The sequence below is a fragment of the Nothoprocta perdicaria genome, unplaced genomic scaffold (assembly GCF_003342845.1).
Source record: "Nothoprocta perdicaria isolate Ctin4 unplaced genomic scaffold, notPer1 scaffold_203, whole genome shotgun sequence".
In the NCBI taxonomy this organism is placed as follows: domain Eukaryota; kingdom Metazoa; phylum Chordata; class Aves; order Tinamiformes; family Tinamidae; genus Nothoprocta; species Nothoprocta perdicaria.
The window spans coordinates 702,344-709,051 of NW_020455239.1; positions in this window are offsets into that span (position 1 = coordinate 702,344).

Sequence of the window (6,708 nt, forward strand, 5' to 3'; positions counted from 1 at the left end):
TTTGGCTAACAACAATCTCACCCTATTTGCTTTCATATCAATAACAACTTGTTCCAATTAACTTTATGCCATTATTTCATTGCTGTTTGGTAAATCTGCTAAGAAACACAACTCTGAAACAAATGTATTATAGCAAATGCTTCTATTTTGCTTAGCAGTAGCCATGTCCTTCATTTACAAACGATTACAGAAGTAATGTGAATACACGCAACTTATTTGTTTTTGTTAGGAAATTAAATGAAGTAAAAAAATGTTACAGTTGTTTAAGTCCCATAAGCTCCATCATTGGAAACTGGCACAAGGATTTATTTTTCTAAAAATTTCAGGCTAAAAAAAATCATTACAAGATTTGCAGTTAATTTCCAGTAGACACAACTGTGTTTTATTACCCTTGCTTACGTATTCAGTTATACTGTTACACTTGCCATAAATACTGGGTTGGGGTTCTGTGCTGTGGGAATCCCTCCCATTTGCCAATGGGAGCGATGGTGATGCTACCGCTACCCTCCAATACTCACATGCCATTAGCATGGTCTGTCATGCCAGTACGTGTTTGTGCCCAGGGTTTGTAACAAGCAGGCTCCCATCGTAATGCAAAATTCACAGGCAAACATTGGACGTCATGTCACAGTATTCAAAAATCACATTGGTGCTCCTTGGGAGCATCACACTGGGAAAACATCCAAGTTGACATTAAAGCGGAGAATCAGACTACTGCAGGATCTGATCTGTGATGTGCCAGTACATTCAATAGCAGAGAGAGGTAAAAGTCCCAAGTTCTATTCTAAAAGATAGGGAAGTGCTGAAGCTTCAGCAAATAACCTTGGTTACAAAACAGCTGCTCGCAGGAGCTCCCCTTCAGTGTGTTCAGATACCTGTCCTGACACTTCTATATTTGCTCTTTCTTAAAACAGCAGAATCTAAAGCTGTCACAGCTGAGGATCCTAAACTATTCAGACGGCTTTGAAGCAAAATTATCCAACAACTTGCAGCAATCATTACGCCTGTTTATATAAAGGCACTTTAAAAGTGGAGGCAGCAGCAAAGTGCTCGGCGTGCAAGGCTGCAGCTTTGCAGAACGGTGCTTTAATGCCAGCGGCTGCCCGAGGCGCCCGGGCAGAGCCGTGCGCGGAGCCGCGCGGGAAGGCGGCGGTGCCGGCACCGAGCGCGGACGGCACCGAGCGCGGACGGCACCGAGCGCGGACGGCACCGGCCCACGCGTCTCCTCGCTGGGCAGCCCGGGACGTGGCGCCCGCCCCGCGGCCCTGCCACGAGCACTGCCCACCGGCCCAAGCACCGGGAAATGTGGATAGAGATGCAGGAAACATCTGGGACAAGAAAAGTCACACCTTACCAAGGCAGGAACGATCTTAGAGGGAATAATGTTTAGGAGCAATCCTACAGAATTAGCCATGTCAGTGTTAAAAATAAATAAATACATAAAAATAAGAAAGAGGCAAAGAAAGAGTGTTCCTGGTACCTTCGGCAGCCCCGAGTCACCCGCAGACTCCCTGCGCAGCCTCCCTTACCTCTCAGTAAGGCCTGGGTGCTGCTGGGCAGCCGAGGGCCTGGGGCCCTGCACGTCCCCGTCCCCCGAGCGGCCCCGTCACTGCGTGCACGCGGGGGCTGTGCACAGGAAGGCGCTCGCTCCCGCTGCCCACGGGGCCTGGCGGCACAGCGGGGACCCCCCTGCACACACAGCACCCAGGACACGCTGGCTCTGCCCCACCTGCCAGCTTCACCCCGAGGGCAGCGTCACACCCTGGTTTGGGTCTAGCAAGGCCCCTGGCAGCAGGACCCGCTTACCCCGATGCCGCTCCACAGCGGGCGCTATAACCCGGGTCCAGGCCACCTTCCCGCCCGGCGCAGCCACCACGGCAGCAAGCGGCCTGGCCTCGCACACAGCCCGCCCTGCCGCACAGCCTGCCGCTTCCCTCGGCCTCCTGTCTGTAACGAGCGATCTCGAGTATTCCTGGTTTAAAGCAGGCACCCAAGCCCTTAATAAAGCTGCAGAATCAATCAAGCACAGGCCTACCCTTCCTCCTTGCTGTACCTGTGCTGCACCAGCCACACTCCTCTCCTTGGCACCAAATGCACCTAATTTCCAAATTGCACCGCTGCTTCAGTAACTGTATACAGGTGCTTTCATTCTCAGCACTTAAGGAACACTACAGGTGTAACTCTCAAAAAGTTTTGTTGGGGAAGGGCAACACAAAGAAAAAACTTGTTGTTATTTATTTTACTAGTGGATTGCAGCTGCACTTCATTATCTGCAGTACTCACTGGGTCACTGTAGTATACTGCGTAATTTGCATTTGTGCTAAAATGATAGAATAATTAAAATTTTAGATTCATGTTGCTTTGTGAAAAATGTTAGCAAAAAAAACTAATATTATCTAGTATTTATTAACGTAAGCCCATATACGTAAGATTTGCAACAAGCTTTAACAGCTCTCAGCAGCACTGTGCCTCATTTACCCTATCAGAGCCCCTGCTTCCAGGAGCAGTCCGACGCGCTGCGACTTGCAGCACTGCTGCAGCACGCACACTAACGGCCACAGCCTGCGGAAAAGCAGCCCTGGAAAACACAACCGCTGCGAATCCCAGGATCCAGCCCCACCAAGGAAACCTAAATTGCAAAGCCCTGGGTGGATACACAAACATGGTTGCAGTATCATCCCTCCTGAACGGGAGGATCTGTCAGGATTAACCCCATCCACGTTATGAAGGCACCTAATTGTAGGAGAGCAAGTGGAGGTGCAAATCTTTTTTTAAACAAAACAAAAATTCAAAAATTTCCACTGTCATTACAGAAGCTCTCTGACTGCAGCCCCAGATCTACCAACTAGATTTGATGAATTATATAGCACTGTGCCTAGGTGTAGATAAACACTAGGAATAATCTAAACAGAAGATAATTCAACCAATTTATTGCTTATATTTTTCCAAAATTACTTTTAGCATCAGTCATTTGGTGCTCTGGCATACCGCATCCTGCAGAAAACACTGCATTTAAAATTGCAGTGATCACAGATCCTCCCTTTGCAGCCACGCAATCATCTTGTTGAATTAAATACTACTGTGTCGCTGGTACCGCACGGTGATAAACGCAGCCCCTGCCCAAGCTGCAGCAGGAGGAAAAGCCCCGCGCTGCTCTCAGGGCAGACACCTCGCGTTTGAGAGGGATCACCAAGCACCCGCCTCGGCAGAGCGAGCCCTGCCGCCTAGGGCTGCGCCACATCCAAATGCAATAATCCCCTTATTTACTCAGCTTCGCACTTTGAAAATTAAAAAACAAAGCTGAAGCTCCCCGGCAGAGCCGTCCTCCTGCTTCCAAACCCACACGCCCTGCCTCGGTCACCTGCGGCAGGCAACGATTTGCGGCAGAACTGGCGGGGAGAGGGAATAATGGAGGAAACCAGGAAAACGGAGACAGCGCGCACCATATATAAAATGTCAAATATGTCAAAATATTCATGAATACCAACATCTCCCTCTGCACCACAACCAGCTGTAAAGGTTACTTAGGGCTAACGTTTCAGCAAGTGCAGATTATGCAGTGGTGGGTTTACTTATACATAAGAAATCAGCTACAGGTGCATTCAAAGTGCTTTTATGTGTGCAGCCAGTACAGCGATTTCTCCCACTAAAAGTAAAGCCAGAAAGGTATTAAAAAAAATCACCTAAAACATGAATTTCTAGCTTTGACTACCCTCGGCATAAATTCCTACTGGCTGCTTTCTACGTCTGTGACATATGCGATGAGGATAATTATGTAAAGGACTAAGAAAGCAAGTGTTGCTGATTGCATTCCAAAACTAATAAGGCTCCTACCAGGGTCTCGTGCCCACAGTAATTCATCTTTTCAGGACTACATTTGGAATAGGCGCTTTCAGAATACATTGCAACACTTTCCTGTCCCTAAGTCACCAACTGTGAATTATATCGGAATAACTGCAGACAAGTACCATTTTATGGAACTTGAAGCATAACACATGCAAGGCATGCTTTATATTATCCAGGCCCTCAGATAAATGAAGCTTAAATTAAATGCTGGAAAATGAAAGGAATAGGATGTATAAGCAAATACCTGACCTGAATTCACCCCTAGTTTGTTTGTTGAGTTTGTAAATTTTAACATATTTTGGAAGATTGTATTTCAGTGCAATCTTCTCACCCTTTTGAATCAGGGAAATGTATTTCGCTTTGGAGAAGGAAAGAGCAATGAGACAGCCTACAGTAAAACTCTGTGTGGGCTTTACTGGAAATACAAATGTGACTTTCAGATAAATAAAGGAAAAACAACAACAAAAAATTCTTATGCATTTGTACACTGAAGGAGTGTCTTTAGAAGTCAGCGCAATTGTATGAGCAGAAGTTCGATCTGCATCAGCCCAAAGATACAGTGATACCATGAACTAGAGAAAAAGAGATCTCAAGGAACAAAATAAATCATGGTTTTGTCTGCCTTTTCACACAAACCAAGCAGAAAAGGCAGTAACATCTCCCAAAAATATCATGGAGCTAAAACCGGTAATATATCTATTAATCTGGAACACTGTATGCCTAAAAACATAATAATAAACCTTTTAGTAATAAAAAAAACTACCTTTTAAAAAATGCTTCATTCAACCCTGCATTTGTGTGGAGCTTCCACTTCAAGCACTTTTCTCCAAGTCTCCTTTTCCAGCCTTCCCTTCCCTGCCTCCTGCCCCCGCAGCAGCGCGGCCGCCCTGCCTCTCCGCTCGCCCTGCCTGCCGAGAGCCGGCACGGCCGAGCCGAGACAGCCCCGCGAGCCCGGGAACGGCCCGAAACCCCACGCACCGCAGCCGCCCGGCTGGCTCCTGCTGCAGGCACTGGGTGCTGCAGGCACTCGCTGCAGCAGGCACTGGGTGCTGCGGGCACTGGGTGCTGCAAGCACTGGGTGCTGCAGGTACTGGGTGCAGCTGGCACTGGGTGCTGCAAGCACTGGGTGCTGCAGGTACTGGGTGCAGCAGGCACTGGGTGCTGCAGGCACTCGCTGCTGCAGACACTGGGTGCTGCGGGCACTGGGTGCTGCGGGCACTGGGTGCTGCAAGCACTGGGTGCTGCAGGTACTCACTGCAGCAGACACTGGATGCAGCAGGCACTGGGTGCTGCAAGCACTCGCTGCTGCAGACACTGGGTGCAGCAGGCACTGGGTGCTGCAGGCACTGGGTGCTGCAGGCACTCGAAGCAGAGGCACTTGCTGCAGCAGGCACTGGGTGCAGTGCCCAGGCTTCGCGCTGCTGCAGGGCGCACCTAGCGCATGGGCGCTGCTCCTGCAGCAAGTGTCGCATGTGCAGCTGTGGGTCCTGTGCTGTCGCCTCCCCAGGAGTGAGCAAGGAAACGTGCTGGAAGATGAAACCATTTAGCAGCTGCAAGAACAGGCAAGTTGGGTGTAAAATGGCTGCATCAGGACAACTTCTGCTGCTTTCCAGGCCCAGGGGACTAAGTATGTTAGGAAACTTATGATGGAAAGAAGCGAGCAGGGCATCTGCTGCAAAAATCCTTCCATTTGAGAGATTTAATTTGGCATAAAATTAAAACAGATAGAGTTTTCATTTATGGGTTGAAGTCACAACTTTAGTCAATGCTTCTGGCAACATAGTGTACCGGCCTCACAGCCTGACCTAGCCAGGACCTAAGAAATCATCCCCCGCAGCTGGCGGCTGTGCAGGCGGCGCCACACAATGCCTTCCTTTCCCCGGCCCGTTCCTTTCCCCAGGCTCCGCTTCCTTTCCCCGGCCCGTTCTAACCGTGTGTGCCCAGCCCAGCCACACGCTTGGCACCTGACAAAGGATGCAGGGCCCCTTCACCAGACACGACGGCACGAAGCAACGCGGGGCTGCCCGGGCTTCGCGCAGCCACAGGCCTGGCCCTGCACAGTGCCGCAAACAGGGTGCCACACACGGGGTGCCGCACACGGGGTGCATCATGGGCATGGTGCCAGCCTGGAGCACCAGGACAAGCAGGGACAGTGCCACGGACACCTCCAAACGCTGCTGCGGGGACACTCGGCTGTCATGCCGAGCCCACGGGCAGGGACATCCTCCGCCCACGGGCTCCCTGCAGGGCTGCCGGCAGCGCGGGAGCTGGCACCGGGGCTCGGGGGCCTCGGTCGCCCCTCGGGGCCCAGGACAGCCCCGGAGCGGACGGCAGCACCGCGACCGGGAGAGGCGGCCGCTCTGGGCCAAGCCGGGCCGGCCCGGCCGGGACCCGGCCCCGCTCCCGCCGCCCCGCGGCTCCCCCGCCCTGCCCCGCGCTCACCTCTGTTTTTTCCTCTCCTTCTCCCGATCGCACAACCAAGAGCAGGTTAAAGGCGGCCACGGGGAGAAACGCAACCGACGGCCACCCTCCCCGCGCTGCGCGGCTGCTCACCCCGCACGGCGCCGCAACGTCCCGCGGGGCTGACGGGCAGCACCGCGGCGCGCGCCGGGACCGACACCGGCTCCCCCGGCGCCTCCAGTCCCCCGCGGGGCGCACGGGGCGGCTCGCGGGGGGAACGAGCGAAAACCGCGGAGCGACGAAGCCCCCGCGCTGCCGCCCGCCGCGGCGCTGCCCCTCGCAAGCGGGCCGCAAAGAACCGCCGCGCGAGGCGGGAAACGCCGCGGCGGGAAACGGCCGGCGCGTGGCCGGGAAACGCCCGGGACGGGCGAGCGCTGAGGCGGGTGGCGGGCACGGCGGCTC